The 18,349-nt window shown below is 45.7% G+C and overlaps 1 protein-coding gene across 3 annotated transcripts in view; it reads left to right on the plus strand.

Moving 5' to 3' along the window:
- Positions 1–1,971: 1,971 nt before the first annotated feature.
- Positions 1,972–18,349, plus strand: part of ADCY7 (adenylate cyclase 7) — a 621,989-nt gene continuing 605,611 nt past the window's right edge. For all 3 annotated transcript variants that reach the window (XM_085639173.1, XM_085639172.1, XM_085639171.1), the window contains exon 1: positions 1,972–2,106. The gene's annotated coding sequence lies outside the window, so the exon portion shown is untranslated. The remainder of the gene's footprint in view (positions 2,107–18,349) is intronic.

Genomic DNA, 18,349 nt, shown 5'->3' on the forward strand with positions numbered 1-18,349 from the left:
AGAAAGAAAATCACTGACATCATCTCATCTTTATTGCTCTAGATACAAATGCCAATCCATACAAATTGTAAACAGTCACTGCCTATTTACATTTTCATCATCTTTTTCTATCAAATACCATTTAGTAGGCAGCATATCTATGAAAATATTTTTTAAAAAGTCAAATACTATTCCAGGCAGCTCTTCTCATTCACACATTACTACTGAAAAAGTCCTGGTAAAGGGAGACAAAAACACCAAGCAATATGAATTTCATCCACTATTTCCCTCTCCTTTCCAGACACTTTTTCAACAATTATCAACTTTGTACACGTTTTGGCTCATCATTTGTTGCCTTCATCAGGATAATATATGGATAATGGCCTAATAAACAGGAGGGAACTCGGAGATATGAAGGGGGCATGGGATAAGTGTGATTCATGGACCTTAAGATGAGTGTCAAGAGAAGAGCGAGTGTCAGTGGAATAATGGAATTTTCAGTCCTGACCAATGTTACTTGCCATATAATGAATCCAAGGCTTTCTTTACCATAACATTCTCCTAAAAGTAGCCCGCTCATCTCATACTTAAAGTCAATGCTTCACAAAAGGTTGCAATTCGCAAATGTGGGCCACTTTTCTTATTGAGGGGTGCCCGGTCCTATATCTGGTCCCAATCCGACCCTGAAGCATTACCAATGAAGTATGAACCCCACCCCGTAAAGGGTAACCAGACTTTTAAAACGTAAAACCGGGACAATCCAAAAACATATAAGTGGAACTTAAAAGGTGCCTTGGCCGAGGGGCATCTAAGGCTTAAACTGAAGCACTCGCAAATGTAGAAAACACAAAAAAGCGCTGTGGGTTTTAAATTCAACTGTACACACATCACTTGTGCTAACTACATTGCTTGCTGCTAACTAAGCTTACAATGGAACCACTGAAAACTACCCTTCCTCTATGTTCAGTCCACTCTCTCTAAAAATCGAGGCGTGCTAATTTTACTTAAATTTTCTAGGTCAGATGATGAAAAACCCAGACTGTCTTGGCAAATGTAGACGTCTGGTCTCCGACCTCGAAGCCACGGCACAAGGAGGTGCAGGCACTGACATTTTTGTACTCGACTAAGACAGGAATCAAAGACCATATTCTAGTACACACTCGCTCATGGTTCAGAATTTCTGGAGTAGCGTACTGGCCAGCCTCTCAAAGTACTTAGGCGCCTTGTGAAGTGCATGAAGCGTTATATAAATGTATTTGCAAAACAACAAAAATTGCTACAGGCAGTGCATTGAATGGAAACATTAAAGCCAGTGCTTAATTTGTAAAATATTAAGTGCCAGGGCTCTGACCACGAGGCCACTGCAGATTGCACCACCCATCGCCCTTATCATCGCTGCCAAAACAACTACTAACCATCTCTCTCGCATGTAAATGGGACAGTTCAGATTATTCCAGGTCCCCAAAGCTAAAGGAATTGTTGAGGAGGCAGGTATTCACAATTTTTTTTATGTATATTGTTTTCCTAAACAACTTTTATATTGCTCATCTCTAAATTACATGAGCAGCGCCACAATGTGGCAGACTGCTCTAAGTGTGGTGTTGACAATTAGGTGCCGGTGCCGAGCACCGGAAACCAATTTAAGTGCTGGTGCTCAACACCGGCTCAAATTAAGCACTGTCAGAAGCACAGATATGCTGTGCCAGATTACATGCTTGCTTCTCACAAGACCAGGTACCCTAAAGGTACTTCAGTCCTGCTGAGAAGCGCTGGCACTCTCCCTTTTAAACTACAAGTTGGTACTCAATAGCTGCCCATTGAAAGCACCGGCCGCGAACGTTCACCGGCTCATAAGGTTGCAATTTGAAACTTTGGGTCACGCGTATAATACTGAAAATATTGATTCCTAGCTCCGAGCCTACGTTAAATTTGGGACCGCAGGGGGTGAGTGTAACTTCCACCGTGTGACACATTTCCACTCCCCGGGGAGAGCGCGCGGGCAGAGTGAGTGAGAGAGGACGCCGCTGAGGAGCAGGAGGTGGGGCGCCTGCCTCGGGCCCCGCCTGCTTCCCCAGGACAGAGCCGGCTACAGGACGGCGGGGAGGACGGACGCTCTTGCGGGCTCAGGTAAGGGCAGTGTGGAGGGGTGGTACTGGGTCGTGTTTTGTAGGGTGGCTCCCACCGGCTCCACACAGTAGAAGCATCATTTAACGGGGGTGACTGGCTGGGGCAAGAAGTGGGGCGTCTTGCCCCGGCTCCTGCCTCGGCTCACTCTTCAACGAGGGAGCTGCGCTACTGATCCTAAATGCCGCCTTCACTCTGGGATAGGGCAACATTCAGTGCAAAAGGCAGCAGGTGTGCTCGTCTGAAGATGGACACCTGCCCGCCACTGGAGAAAGACGCACCCCGAGGGGAAAGTTTGAAATCTGTGTATTTTTTTTCTTTGCATTTGCTTTTATTCACATTGCTACATCCTGTGCGCGCTCTGATCATTTCGCCCTCGCTCTGCTTCAGCCGCACCTCATGCAAATTAACCAGGAAATACAAATACGCGTGTGATCGTGAGGCAAATTAATTTGAGTCATTTACCATTAATCAGAGCCCCTTTTGAAAATGTCCCTAAAGCAAACGCAGGCCGATGTAGGAGGAGAACGTTACGTGACAGATGTTTCTTGTGGGGCGGGGCGATATATTACAGGTGTTAAACGTATCCCAATAAACTAAAGCTAATGTGTTTTCTTTTTTATTCATTGTATGCCGGTGTGCGGTGGCCAGCCCCTACTCTCCCCAATAAACTTCCGTTAAATATCCTACGATAATAGTCCCTATCACATTCTGCATTAGGGAATGTGCGCGCTGTGCCAGCAGTTGCCTCTAGAGGGCGCACTTCCTCAACCTCTGGATGTAGACTGTCCTGCCTGCCTCCTTGAGGTGTTCCATTGCCCCGTTTAAATTCGGGTTAATCAGCCTGAACAGGAGTGTGTTGTCCTTCTGCTGTGCAATGCTGCTTTAACCGGGGGCGCAGCTCCTGCGAGGTGTTTGTAGTATTTTGCCCCCCCCCCCAACAAATGTATTCTGTAGTAAATCGTTGGGTACAAGTGCTTTCAGTCGGGTAATGTACTTCTCATCCCTGTCAGATTTCACCTGTAATTTTTACATGCCCACTATGACAAACAAACACACTCTACGTCTCGAAGACCTTAAAAATGTTGACTAGTTTGAAAATTGTTGCGTTTTTAAGTACCTCTAACAATCCAACCTCCTGTCTCTTTCTGGTGCCCCTCAAGCCCGGTCACGTCCTGCTTCACTTATGTGTTTAACAAAATGTCCTAGCGTGATTGTAGAACATGTGAAGCCCACCCTGACCAAGCTACGCTCCTAGTTTTAACCTAATTTCTCCGTCCTCGTCTCTGTGGCTGTATCGCGGTAACATTTACTTACAAGTCTCTTGCACGTGGTGAGGCGCTGTACTTTCCACAGAAGCCGATAGGGAGACCTTAACATGAAAACTTCAAATCCAGTTTCATTGTTACCTGACAATTAGAAGGACCGTACCATGGTTGTTAAAAAAAAAAAAAAAGGGGGGGGGGGGAGGTTCTAATTCATTTCCGAAGGGAAACATAACTGACTCGAGAAAACACTGCTTACTGCCTCACAGATCACCCGAGGGAAATCGTGCCCCTTTTAATGAGAAGTTCCCACTGCTCGCATTTAATCCCCCGTGTGAGCCGGTGCAGGATACATGTGCTTGTTGCTTAACCCTACACATGAGAAAAACTGAATTCATAAATCATACTCGCAGATTCCCCGACAGTAATGACCGTCAGCTGGACCTCTGCAGCGACCCGATTGGGTGTTTGTTTCTGTGCCGAAGACGAGTGATTGCCACAGCTGGTTTTCTGGGGCGTGCATTGTTGCCTTCAGCTGGTTTGCTGGGGCGTGTATTGTTGCCTTCAGCTGGTTTGCTGGGGCGTGTATTGTTGCCTTCAGCTGGTTTTCTGGGGCGTGTATTGTTGCCTTCAGCTGGTTTTCTGGGGCGTGTATTGTTGCCTTCAGGTGGTTTGCTGGGGCGTGTATTGTTGCCTTCAGGTGGTTTTCTGGGGCGTGTATTGTTGCCTTCAGCTGGTTTGCTGGGGCGTGTATTGTTGCCTTCAGGTGGTTTTCTGGGGCGTGTATTGTTGCCTTCAGGTGGTTTTCTGGGGCGTGCATTGTTGCCTTCAGGTGGTCTTCTGGGGCGTGTATTGTTGCCTTCAGGTGGTTTTCTGGGGCGTGTATTGTTGCCTTCAGGTGGTTTTCTGGGGCGTGTATTGTTGCCTTCAGCTGGTTTGCTGGGGCGTGTATTGTTGCCTTCAGGTGGTTTTCTGGGGCGTGTATTGTTGCCTTCAGGTGGTTTTCTGGGGCGTGCATTGTTGGCTTCAGCTGGTCTTCTGGGGCGTGTATTGTTGCCTTCAGGTGGTTTTCTGGGGCGTGTATTGTTGCCTTCAGGTGGTTTTCTGGGGCGTGTATTGTTGCCTTCAGCTGGTTTGCTGGGGCGTGTATTGTTGCCTTCAGCTGGTTTTCTGGGGCGTGTATTGTGGCCTTCACACCTGCCCTGTATTCTGTTTCTCTAGAAGGCTCTTCTAGTTGCTGAATGCGCACACAGATATGGAATAAAGAGCTGCGCCTTTCTGATTTGGTTGAAGCTGGGCTTTGCTCTGTTTGTTTCTAGATTGATGTTCTAGTTGCTGAATGTGCAGACAGCTCTGGCATAAAAGGGGCTCGCCCTTTTGATTTGCTTTGCTGGGTTCTGCTCATCTGTTTCTAGAGGACTCTTCCAGTTACTGCACGTGCACACATTTCTGAAATTAAGGGGTGCACCTTTCTGATTTGGTTAACGCTGGGCTTTTCTCATTTGTTTCTAGATCGGTGTTCTAGTTACTAAATGTGCACACAGCTCTGGCATAAAGGGGGCTTTTATTCTGGCCCCGCCCTTCGGATGTAACTGTATCATTGCCTCCGGTTGTTTCTTGCTTGTTGCCGCCATATTTCAGATACCCATTGGAAGTGTAGGGATGCAGACATTTTTTGTGCGTTAAATAGTCATAGTGACCTTAATCATGCAATGGTTTGCTGTTGGTCGTCTTCGTCAAATAATGCTCACAGGCCGCTGAGGTCATCTGGCTCAAATGTCTTTTACACCACTAGATGTACCAGATCACGTTTGAGAGGTCTGTGCTGTTTTTTATCGGTTTCTTTACATTCTAGGCTGGAGTACACCTAATCAGTGCTTTAGATGGGCCGGTACGGAGTACCGGCACTTTTTTATTTTGAGAGGAAGAGTACCGGCACTTCTCAAGAGAAATACAATACTTTTAATTGGAGAGTACCTGCACTTCTCAGAATCAAGCTAGTACTCTAGTATGGAGTACCTGCACTTCTATTTTTCCATTTCAAGCACTGCACCTAATCGAACGAAAAGCGAAAGCAGGTTAGAATAAACTACTCCCTGGCAGTTTCGGACAAATTAAGGTCTCTTGTGATTTTTATGTTGTCCTAAGGGCGGTAATATTTTTTTCTTTCCTTCCCCAATTTCTTGGGGAGCTTTGGAAACGTTTTCAGTTGTTTAGGGAAACAATTGACGGGTTCTGGTTAAGTACCATACAGTGGGGTACCGCAGAACGATGCGATCCCACGACAGAATGTGGCAAGGAGCTACTGAGCTGCCAATATCTCACAAATATTCATAATCTTTGCACTGAATTGGGGGGGGTCCCCTGAAGGGTTGGAGGCCCTCTATGACGTAGGGGCTCAAGGGCCTGTGCTACATACACCTCTGGCACCATACGAAGCACTCCTTCAATCTGATTTCCTTTTCAGTTCAGTTCACAAAACTTTATTCGGATAAACATAGTATCCATAAAAGTACGACAATGGTTAAAAATGACAGGGAAAAAAGTAAGAATACATAATAGTTAGAATTACGGTTGTATAAACCCAATATCATAAAATTCGGATGACAGAATAAAACAAGAGTCCTCAATAATAAATAAATCACTAATATATAAAACCAATCCAATCGATGTCTAAGAACTGTCCGTACGTGAATAAAACTCAGTGATTAGACATTGTCTTGCGTGCCCTGGTGGCAATCCTCAAAAATGTGCTTAGACGAAAAACCAGGTCTTCATCAGCCAAGGCAAGCATACATGAATAAGCAGAAACCAAACTAATAGGCCTGCTCTTATTAAGAAATGTGAAAAGAAGCCACTTGATATATTTCATGTAATATTTGCAGAAAAACAAAAAGTGTTGAATTGATTGGCCACTCACCCCGTCACATGGGCAGGGTAGTGAATCGAGTTTCGGGTGATAACCCAATGGGAAAGACAAAGCAAATGTAACTGTCCCAGCCCTCAGGCGGAATAAGAGGCTCCTTTCCCACCGACTCATAGGTAAGGTGAGATAATTTGGTAGGGGGTAGCAGTGCCGTTCGTAGGCCATGTAACTGGAAACAGTAGGTTTATTTGATTCCGACACAGTTCTTACAGTGCTATATAACGAATAAAGAGCGCTTCTAAGTTCTCTTTTATTTACAGTTTCTGCTTTCCATTTCAAAACCAACATTATTTATTTCCAAGAAATACATTCTTACAGAAATATTGCAATTGTGCAAAATTTCTGTAAGAATGTATTTCTTGGAAACAAAAAAAAAAGAATTTGATTTTCTTTTCGTTTTTGCGTTAAGAGCACATCTGCTACACCTATGTATCTGGGGGGCCCCCTAGTCGGATTCTGTGTGCGCAGGGCCTATGCAAACCTCTTTGCAGGAGACTGAAGAAAGTTAGCGGGCCTCTACGCCCCTGCACCGGAGGCCGTCTCTTACCCCAGGCCCAGCTTCTAGCACATATGTGTTTTGAGATTTTACTTAGCGCATTCCTACCATGTGTATGGTCCCGAAGCGCTACTGGAATCTGAGCGCCTTCTGTAGTCTGGATTCTCGTTGGCCAGAGTGGTGTGACTTGTTGGTATTGTCATTGCTTGTGTTTCATTTTGTTTGGAGCGGAGTCGTGTTGGACGTAGGCCACCACGGTGGAGTAGAGACTAATGCATTATTTAATGACAAATTATCTTGGACGTCATACCTGGGCTTCAGTCTGAGCCTGCCTTTGGTATAAGCATGACCGACCTTTATTGGCCCCAGTTTTCGTGTTCTTCATAGTGTCTCGTTCAAATAGGATATTCACCTTCCGGGTGCCAACTCCGTCCATGTGTGTGATCTTGGTGCTTTTCTTGAGTTTGCTGGTGTTGCTCTTATTATTCGTTGGTAGTTGCTAGTCACCTCTATGAATACTATTCGCCAGGTTACTCCCAGCTTAGTGGCCCGCTGTTGCGCCTCGCGCGCTACCCGCTGGTCCAATCAAGGTGACGCACACAGAACCCTGCCTTGGCGCGCGCACCTCTGGACGCACCTCACGCGCACACACGCTGCTGGTCCCTGCCTAGGAACACGAGGTGCCCGGGAGGAATGGCGTCGTCTCCTTTTCATCCGCTGCCCTTTGTCTGCCAGCTCCTGGACAGAGACATCCATTTCTCCTTTCAAACGCTAACGCTTTCTTTCAGTTGCGGGAAGGCCCAGAGCGGCCTCCGTGAGCGCCATGGTTACTGGCACAGTGTCCCAAGTTGTAATCTGACGGAGCAGCGGGGAGCACTTTGAGCTGTCTGTTTAGCTGAAGCCATAAAACGTGTAATTGTGTTTTTATAAAGGAGCTTCACTTGACACCAGGGCCCGGGCCCTGCAAGCATTTTATGTTCGTTCGTCGCTTTTATTTCCTCCTGCACTTTAAGGTGGGGCCAGGCCAACGTCTGCTTGAAACAGCACATATAATACATTGGAACAAAGCAGACGGGGCTTTTGTTTGTTAGAATGATGATGTGGTTTGCAGATAGTTTTGTAACCAGAGGGCTGAGTGCCCTGGTTAAGTAACGCATGAGTGTTTTTTTTTTTTTTGGTTGGTAAATATGGATATTGCATATACATTTGTCACTTGTTATGGCTGGTGTTAGTCAATACCTTATTGATTTTATTGAAATCCTCTGTATAATACTTTTTTAGTGGCTTTCAGCCAACTATCTTCATCTGTTGGTCTGTTATTTTGTCATTCGTAGTTTTCTTCCACACACCACAGCGTACAGCATGTGACAATGGATCAGCACACTTCAGCCATTGGCTAACTTCGCTGTGGGTGGCAGCATTCTGTCCTTTCACCAGGAGCACATCCACACAGAAAATAGGTCCTTTAGTACCACGGACGTCTGCCACAACGTGTGTTCTTTGACATTAAAAAATGTTTTGCTTTTAGCCATTTTCTTTAACAAGAATAAATATTGTTGATGTCTGATATCTTATAATAATATTTTACAACACCCATGGCAAAGGAAAACAAGCACAGATAAAGATAAAATGGCAGCAGACGCCAGACAGTTTGTCTTTGCCATTGCTTGTTCACGTAATGGAGTAGTGCACCTGTTATGAATAGTGGCGTGTTCAGTTTAGTAAAAAGAGGTAGTACAGTTGCTGTAAAAGGGTGATCTGTTATTTTTTTTATTTTAAAGAGGGCTATGCACTTGCTATGAATCATTGAATATTTTGCTATAAGAGTTATATTTTGATGAGGAGTTGGGCCACTTGCTACTAAAAATAAGTTTTCTTCTAAAAAGTGCTATACCTCACTTCACCGAAGTGTGACGTTTTGTATGGTGAAGAGTTGGTGAACTTGCTTCAATCGTCCTGAAATCACCTGTGCGATATAAAAGTCGCATAACAAATAATTTTACAGCAATATTTGCTTATTAATTTTAGATCAATATTTGTGTAAATGGGGATTGGCCCTTGTTGAGGTATATGTATTAACTGAAAGGTTTAAGTCATCCCTTCACTGCCCGAGAATGTGTCTTTTGCTTTCTCGCCCTAAGTGCGCTGGGTATGCCCAGACGTGGGTCCCGTGCTCACTGTGCCACTGGATTCAAGCTATCCTGGCTGATGAGGGGTGAAACCCCGAAACCGGTCCTAGGATGCTGGATTCCGGTCCAGGGAGGGCCTGGCTTGGCAGTTCGGGCTTGACTGTTCCCATGAGGCACAGGGTCAAGACTGATTTGCATATGGCCAGGTCTAAACTGGGGTGGCATGGTGAGAAAAAGAATCATGGATTTAACCTAGATCTCTTAACTGAGGGTGAATGTTTTGATTTGTACTGCATTCCGTGCCTTTTGACAGCAGTCTTCATCCATTGGTCTAACTGTCATAAACAGTTTGATTCTGCCCTGGGACATTCCACTTCTGTCAAAGGCTCTACTACGCTTCTTTGAGTGGTGGCATTTCACCTGATTACATTTTCAGAAAAGCTTACCAAGAAGCACACTCCAGGCACGCTGAAACTTCACTCTATGAATGCTCCTTTCTTTTCCTTACCTTTTTAGGTCTCGCTGAGCCAGCGCGCATGCGCTGCTAGCGAGACATTTTGTAAGGGAGTTTTCAAAGTGCTACAGCTGGCATAGAGCTACAGTGCACGAGGCGTGCACGCGTGCAAAGCAGCCATATGGCTTTACGTCGCATAGAGCTACAGTGCACGAGGCGTGCATGTGCGCAAAGCAGCCATATGGCTTTACGTCGCTCTCCCCCTTCACCCCCCCGATCGCGTCTCTCGGCCGCTCATTTGCCGCCAATGCTTGTTTTTATTCCTACTCGTGTGTTTTGCTGCGCACACTGCAGTACGTGCATCGACCCACCAACCTTTGGAAACGACAGACTGTCACCTTTCTGCTTGCTCTCGCTGGCCCAAGCCCCAGATTGTTGTTTGCCTGTCATCGTAATCCAGCGATGAAACCTCTGCCTTTCTCATATGCAAAGCGGGCCTCGAGGACCAGAGAATTGGGAGGCTCTGGTGTGGGTGTGAGGAAACTTCTCATTCCTGACTGCGTTGGGGGCGAGGCCAGGCACCGTGTCTCCGACTGCAGCTTCTTCTAGGAGTCACGGCTCACAGCTTCTAATCCGCAGGCGCCCACCGATCAGGGTCTGCAGAAAAGACATGTTCTCTGACACGTTCTCCGAATGCACGCCGAGCTTACCGTGGGACCCTAGGTTCTGGCCTTTAGCTTCCCAGAAGCTGGCTTCATGAAACATCTCTCCATGTGGACTAACTGAACGCCCCAACGACCTGCCCATACAACTATAGGCCTCTCTTTAGCGGCATCTAAGGACGAGCGTCATGCTCTCTTTACATGTAGATTTTTTAGCAGTTGCCCCTTGCACGCTATTTTTGCGGAGTTTGGGAGATTTCCTTAAATTGGGTGCCTTGGAAAGTCCAGTAACGTTAGTGTAAACGGAGTTGCGTTTGTTAGTCGTATATTGGTACCTGCACGCATTATCGACCGCTATCCAAACGCGATAAACCCAAAACTGATTACTGAATAAAAGGATGTCTTTCTCTGTAGCTAGTTTCGGATTGCTTGGGTTGCATAGCCTGCCCGATGAAGGGAAATTACCAAAATGGCGCAAATCAGTGATCCTGCGGGCAGGCGGCAACAAGAACAGAGGCCTTCCACTCGACTAGCCCACCACACCGAGGATAGCTCCGGATCCAGTACAGAAGGTCAAGCGTCTAACAGATACCTGGTGGTGCTTACAGATATCCTTCTTCTAATAAATTCTCAAGGCTACCAAACTTTCAGCACTGACCACTGAGGGAAATTCTGCCTTTCTTGGAATCCAGACATGGAATTGAACTCACAAGATCCATGGTGATTGGCTGGATTGCTATAATCTATGTTATTGGGGCCCTGAAGGAGCAAGCATGGCTAGATACAACTGGGAGCGCAATTTTGAAATCGGTTCTAGGTGTCAGAAAGGTTATTCCAATCCAGACTGGTGTTATCCGAGATGGTAAAAATAGCAGGGGGATGGTCTGTCCCTATAAGACATCAAAGTGTCTGACTCTGGCAAATTGCCACACATTTTTGGGAAAGACCTGTTGAAGACGTCTTTGCTTCCTACACCAGCTGAATTGGTAGACCAGCTCACAGTATGGGATTGGTGGATAACAACTTTAAAAGATCAGTTTAAACAAGTGCTTAATAAGACAATCCATCAATGGTCTTGCACCAAAGACATGGCTTACTTATATCTGAAGACATCATATATTTATATTATATATTTTTTTGTATTTGCACCATCCGACTGCCACCCTGAGTTGTTGTACTCCACCGCTGGAAACAAAGCCAAGGAGAATGCATGGGATGTTTGGTGTGAATCGGCTCCTGTTACCTGTATTAATAGGCAGATGGCATTATTTATCTCCGGGTTATTGTTGATTTAGACAGTGCTTAAGACATGTGACATCTACTGAACATGTGCTTCAGGAGTGCTCTAAATTGAAATTGATAGTCTTACCAAGAAACTCGTAAACTCCAGAAAACTTTATATCCTGTGAAGAGACTGTTTATTAACTTTAGATGATGGAACAAAACACATCAGCTTCAAAAGTCCTGCTGTAGCATCCCTTAGGGTTCAGGATCAAAGTTAAATACTGTGCAACACTCACAGGCCTACTGGGGCACAGGGCTAGAACACCTTCAGGTTTGTACCCAGTTATGTTGCAGGTAATGATCTGATCAAAACACGAATTCTAGATCCGTAGCAACAAAAAAACTGGAGAACTAAGGGGCAGAGCATTAGGAGTTCAAGACCAAAACTCTGGCATGCTCTCAATCTGAAACGAAGAATCAAGAGCACGCACATCCCTGCACAGTCTCTTCTTGTCCCCGCCTGTCTCCTCAACACGTGACAGAGGTTATGTCATCTAGGAAAGGCAAGGAAACAACCAACACCACCGAGCAGATTGTATTAAGATAGTAATAAACCATTACTGAGGAAGCACCAATCACCTGGGGCCAATCTGAGAACCAGTTTAGATTAGTTTCTGAGTCTGTGACTAATAAAAACAAGCATTGGCATAGCCAATAGGTCTCGCTTTTGGGACCCTATAAGTATTTAGTTATGCAGCACAATATCCTTGGTGCAATAACATCAACTGTTGCACGGCTAAAAACGTATAAGGTCCCAAAGGCGAGACCTATTGGCTATGCCAATGCTTGTTTATTTTGTAAGTCCCCTCATATTGTAAACGTTACCTTCAGATTACAGTATCTCATAGCTAAGGGCACCTTTTCTTTGTGCAAATAAGAATTCTTTCTTCTGATGTGTTTTCAGACTACATGTGTTTGTTTCTATTTAGTTCCAAACGCACCGGCCTTCCAGGAAGCAGCTGTTGTATTATGTTAAATTATATACAACGGTAATAATTTTCAAATATTTTTATTGCATTTATATGCCCTTCACAGTAATGCAGCAATGTGTTTTTTTTCTGTTTGTGCGAATGCCTACAGTAAAATAAATTACTAACCATTGCACCAGCTTGCCAAGACCAAACCTCTGTGTTTTGCCAATGCTGTCATAATGTTTATGTAAACATTGTGGTCATAGTATTTTTACTGTGTCTCTATTATGTGCATGCTATGCAGGGAGTGTATGCTTCTCCTGATGTCATACCTGCTACAGGTAGTGTTGCTGCTGTCGCACTGTTTCTTGTGCAACTTGTCCTGCTGCTGCGGTGACCATTTCTGTAACCATGTGCCAGTGGTACTGCTGGTGTCGCACTGTCTCAACACACCTTGTGCCAGTGCTACTGCGGCACTCTCTGCTAAAGACTCGGTGCAGGTGTTGCCGCTGTTGTGACCATTTCCGTACATCTTGCACAGATTGTACTGCAAGAGTGCAGCAGTAGTACCATCTGTGCAGGTGGTGCTGTGACACTGTGTATACACTCTGTGCAGATAGTAATACTGCTGCATGCCTGCTTCTGTATACATTGTGCCAGGGGTACTGCTACTGGTGTGATACTGTTTGTGCACACCCTGTGCAGATAGTAATACTGCTGCATGCCTGCTTCTGTGCACCCTGTGCCATGGGTACTGCTGCCGTGGTACTGTTTGTGTGCACTCTGTGCAGATAGTAATACTGCTGCATGCCTGCTTCTGTGCATCCTGTGCCAATGGTACTGCTGCCATGGTACTGTTTGTGTGCACTCTGTGCAGATAGTTATCCTGGTGCATGCCTGTTTCTGTGTACATCGTGCCAGGGGTACTGCTACTGGTGTGATACTGTTTGTGCACACCCTGTGCAGATGGTAATACTGTTGTGTGTCTGTGTACGTGAACCCTGTTCCAGGTGTACTGCTGCTGTTCTGGTACTGTTTGTGTGCACTCTGTGTAGATCGTAATCATGGTCTGTGCCTGTTTCTGTGCACTCTGTGCCAGAGTGCTGCTGCTGTGACCCAGTTTGTGTACACAACTACTGCTTCTTGCCTGTTTGTGTGCACCCTGTGCCAGGGGTTCTGCCTATGCTGTGGTAGCGTTTGTGTACATCCTGTGCTGATAGTAATACTGCTGCATGCCTGTCTGTGTACATTGTGCCAGTGGTGCTGCTGCTGTGACCCTGTTTGTGTACACCACTACTGCTTCTTGCCTGTTTGTGTGCACCCTGTGCCAGGGGTTCTGCCGATGCTGTGGTAGCGTTTGTGTACATCCTGTGCTGATAGTAATACTGCTGTGTGACTATTTGGTTGATCCTTGTGTCAGTGGTGCTGCTGCTGTGACACCGTTTGGGTTGTGTACACCCTGTGCTGATAGTAATACTGCTTCTTGCCTGTTTGTGTGCACCCTGTGCCAGTGGTGGTGCTGCTGCTGTGACCCTGTTTGTGTGCACCACTACTGCTTCTTGCCTGTTTGTGTGCACCCTGTGCCAGGGGTGCTGCCGATGCTGTTGTAGCGTTTGTGTACACCCTGTGCTGATAGTAATACTGCTGCATGCCTGTCTGTGTACATTGTGCCAGTGGTGCTGCTGCTGTGACCCTGTTTGTGTACACCACTACTGCTTCTTGCCTGTTTGTGTGCCCCCTGTGCCAGGGGTTCTGCCGATGCTGTGGTAGCGTTTGTGTACACCCTGTGCTGATAGTAATACTGCTGCATGCTTGTTTCTGTGCACCCTGTGCCAGTGGCGCTGCTGCTGCTGTGACCCTGTTTGTGTACACCACTACTGCTTCTTGCCTGTTTGTGTGCCCCCTGTGCCAGGGGTTCTGCCGATGCTGTGGTAGCGTTTGTGTACACCCTGTGCTGATAGTAATACCGCTGCATGCTTGTTTCTGTGCACCCTGTGCCAGTGGCGCTGCTGCTGCTGTGACCCTGTTTGTGTACACCACTACTGCTTCTTGCCTGTTTGTGTGCACCCTGTGCCAGGGGTGCTGCCGATGCTGTTGTAGCGTTTGTGTACACCCTGTGCAGATAGTAATACTGCTGCATGCCTGGTTCTCTGTACAGTGTGCCAGTGGTGCTGCTGTGGTACTGTTTGTGTACACTCTGTGCAGATAGGAATACTATTTTGTGCAGGTCTTGGTGCACCCTGTGCGAGGGGTAACGCTGCTGCTGTGGTAGTATTTGTGTACACCCTGTGCTGATAGGAATATTGCTGCAGTGCCTGTTTCTGTATACATTGTACCAGTGGTACTGCTATTGCAGTGACGCTGTTTGTGTGCACTCTGTGCCGATAGCAATCCGGGTGCGTGCCTGTTTCTGTGCACCCTGTGCGGTGTGTTGCTGCTGTGACACTGGCCGCTTCTGACCACCTTATACAGGTGGCACTGCTGCAGGACCATTTCTGTACAACTGATTCAGCTGGTACTGTTCTTGTACTGTTCTACTTAGTACTCGTAGTACCTTTATTGGGATGCACTGTATGTACACCCGACGCAGGTGGGAATACTGATGAACTCAAATAGCGTTGTTAGGCAATTTTCGAATTTCTGTGCAGGTGACACTACTTGTTGAAATACTAACTTACATATTTTGCAGTAAAGTGGTCAAATTATTATTAATAATAGCTAAATACTTTTGAACTTAATGTTATCCGCACTTCGGCGTTTTTAAAAAAGTGGTGTGCTCTTCATTTTGCTCGAATCCTGGTGCTTTTATTGTTGTTGAGAGATCTAAATATTATTGCTGCTGTAAGAACTAGCCTGTTGGAGAAAATTATTTAATGCAAAATGTTTAGACATTTAACCCCTTTCGTTAAACTAATAAAATATTGTGCTTGTGTGTAACGACATGGACTTGCAGACGGATATCATTTTGCTTTCTGTGTGGCGTAGAACCAGAATCCTTTCTCGCATGTTGTTGATAAACACTCTCACTGATCCCATCCCACTCTGTGAAGAGTTAGGGACTACTGCCTCCTTTCCTTGGCTGACCTAAAGTTGGCCAGTTAGGGAAAACAGCAGTTCCAAATCTCCTGGGATATCTGGGGCAGAGCTGCACAGGCAAGTGTAATTTGTGGTTTTTTTTGTTGTTTTTTTGTGTTTAGTGCATGTGTGTATGTGTGAATGTTATTAATGGATGTTTTTGTGAATGCATGGATGTGAGGGAGTGTGTGTTCCATCCACTCCCCTTCCTGCTAAAATTACTGTCCTCCATTGGATAAATGTATTTGTTTCTTTGGAAAATGTGAGGCTGGTGAGATTGCTTAAGTTATCTCTCTGCCAAACCTAAACGTTATGAAAATACTATTTCCTTTTCCATGAGATTTTGTTTTCCTTTACTGTACTTCTCTGTTATCCGTGCTTGAGATAAGAAAGCTCATGTGCAGGTGTCCTTTTTCACAGGGCCTGCGTCCTTCTGAGTTGTATTGCCACTGTACTATTAACAGCATTGTAGTCCAGCTGAGAAGCACCTGGAAGTTCTAGTGCTGTCACCTAAATAATATATTTTAAAATAGCGATTCCCAGTGGAGTCGCAAATCAAACAACTTCATGAATTTTAATGAGGTAGGTCGCAATTTATGACTCACTGGGAATCGTAGGGACGGTGGTGTGCTGGGGTCAGCAGACCACCATGTCTCTGATCACTTTTTAATAAAAAAAAAAAATTCTTTTAAGTGCAGCATGTTTTCCTTAAAGAAAAATGGGATGGCTTTCCAACGAAAAATGAAAACCTTTAGGTCCCTTCCCGTTTGTGAATGGTTACTATTACCTTTCAGTAGTTGGTGAAAAAGATTTGTGATTGTAAATTGGTCTAGAAACATTAATGCATATCAGTATTTGGAAGGGATACCCTAAGCAGGCTCTTTCCAAATACCGAATTGCAAACCCAAATTGCGAATCCGTAGCAAGTGATTGAATCATAATTTGGTTTTGTACATTTAAGAAATGCATTTTTGCTATTGCAAACGGCCAGATTTTGCACATCTGGACGTTTAAGACCTCTAAAAAAGCTTTGTACATATGGCCCTTGGGCCTCCCAAGATTTGCAGGTTTTGGCGTATAAAGTGTTTCAGGTATGTGGAGTATCATCCTTACAATCCTTTCAGCTTTATAAAAGTGGTGTTGGACAAGCAGTTAAATTAATTATAGTCTGGGCTGGCCTTAGGGGGGTGCAACTGGTGCGGCTGCACTGGGCACTAACCTGGGGGGGGGGGGGGCACTGTGTTCAGCAATAACGTACAATTTAAAGTACCTGCTGCAGAGTTACTTGTGCATCCAGCTTTCAGGTAGCAATAAAAATGTCACAATAACTCTTGTGATTAATGTTCCTGCTAGAGGGCGAGAGACTGAAGTTTTGTCTATTGGCAGATTTGGCTCACCATAAAGTAGCGCAGATTGTTAATATGGCTGCTGCAAAAAACAGATCTGTATTTTATTTGGATTAGTAAAGGCAGCCTTTACCAGCTCTTTAAAATAAACGAAATGTATTTGCGAGAGGTTCTATGGAGAGATGAGGGGTGCATTTGCCGGGTGGTAATGAGGAAAACCGAGGAAGAGATCATATGGGTGGGCGCCAAACAACATTGTCGCATTGGGCACTACCAGCGTAAAAGCTGGCCCTGATTATAGGAATGAAAGCAAATTATGCCCTGCTTTTAGTAGTGCTTCATCCTGCATTTTTTCTCTAATGAAATGAAAATTGGTTCTTGTAAAGCGCACGGCTACTCCACAGTGTGTCCCGGCGCTACAGGACTGGCTAGGGACAGAGAAATCAGAGGTCGAAACAGTCGTACTAAAACCAGGACAGAGGCATTATAGCAGGAAAAGCCAGGTTTTTAGCTGTCTCCTGAAAACAAGCAGGTCTTGGACCAGTCTAAGATGAAGGGGTAAACTATTCCATAGGCGGGCGGCCAGCACTTGGAATGAGCACCCGCCTGCCCGTGAGCGGGAGAATTTAGGAATAAGTATCAGGGCCTGACCAGAGGACCTCAGGGCACGATGTGGCACATAGTGTTGAACCCGTCTCCTGAGATAAATGGCGCCTGTGCTATGAAAGGCTCGGAACGCCAGAACCAATGCCTTAAACTGGATCCTCTTGCGTATCGGGAGCCAGTGCAAGGTTTTTAGATGAGTAGACATGTGTGCTCTGGGTCCTACCATGAGAATAGCTCTGGCCGCTGCATTTTGAGCCACCTGCAAGCGGTTCAGTAAGTACTCAGGAAGACCCATATATAGTACATTGACATAGTCAAGCCTGGAGGTGACTAAGGCTTGAACTACTGTCGTCCGGTACTCAATCGGCAGCAAAGGGAGAAAGTTTTCTAACATTTTCAACATGCCAAAGCACGTGCCAACAACAGTCTGAATTTTGGCTTTCATGGTTAAGGTGACATCTAACTTTACCCCTAGGTTTTTCACGACGCTTACAGGGGCCGCAGGAGGAGACATGTCACCAGGCAACCAATTGAGTCATGATCCACAAGGTGGACAGCCAAAAAAGATAATCTCAGATTTTTCAGGGATGCATTTCAGTTGATTGAGCCGCAACCAGGAGAAAACTTTCGACTAGCAGGTGTTAATCTCCTCACTACTGAAATCACAACCTGCATCACGCATGAATAGCAGTTGAGTATCATCGGCGTAAGATACTATCTTAGCGCCGTGCGACTCTGCTAAAAGAGCAAGAGGAGCCATATAGATGTTAGTGATGGACTCAAAATGGACCCCTGTGGGACCCCCACCTTCATAGGGGGAATGGAGGCTGAAAAAGGGGGGGGGCCAGATTTCTTGATGGCAGTCGTAGAGGAAGGAAGAAAACCACTTAGGTACCCCCGTGCCCCTGATGCCACAGTCCGATAGGCTTTGCAAGAGTCAGTCGTGGGGCACGGTATCAAAAGCTGCAGAGAGGTCTAAAAGTATCAACACGGCACTTCCTCCACCATCCAATTACTCTTTAATGGTTTCAGAGACTTCCAGTAAAGCTGTTCAGTACTGAGATGGGTCCTAAAACCAGACTGACTTTCATG

Source organism: Triturus cristatus, chromosome 12, assembly GCF_964204655.1.
Source record: "Triturus cristatus chromosome 12, aTriCri1.1, whole genome shotgun sequence".
Taxonomy (NCBI): domain Eukaryota; kingdom Metazoa; phylum Chordata; class Amphibia; order Caudata; family Salamandridae; genus Triturus; species Triturus cristatus.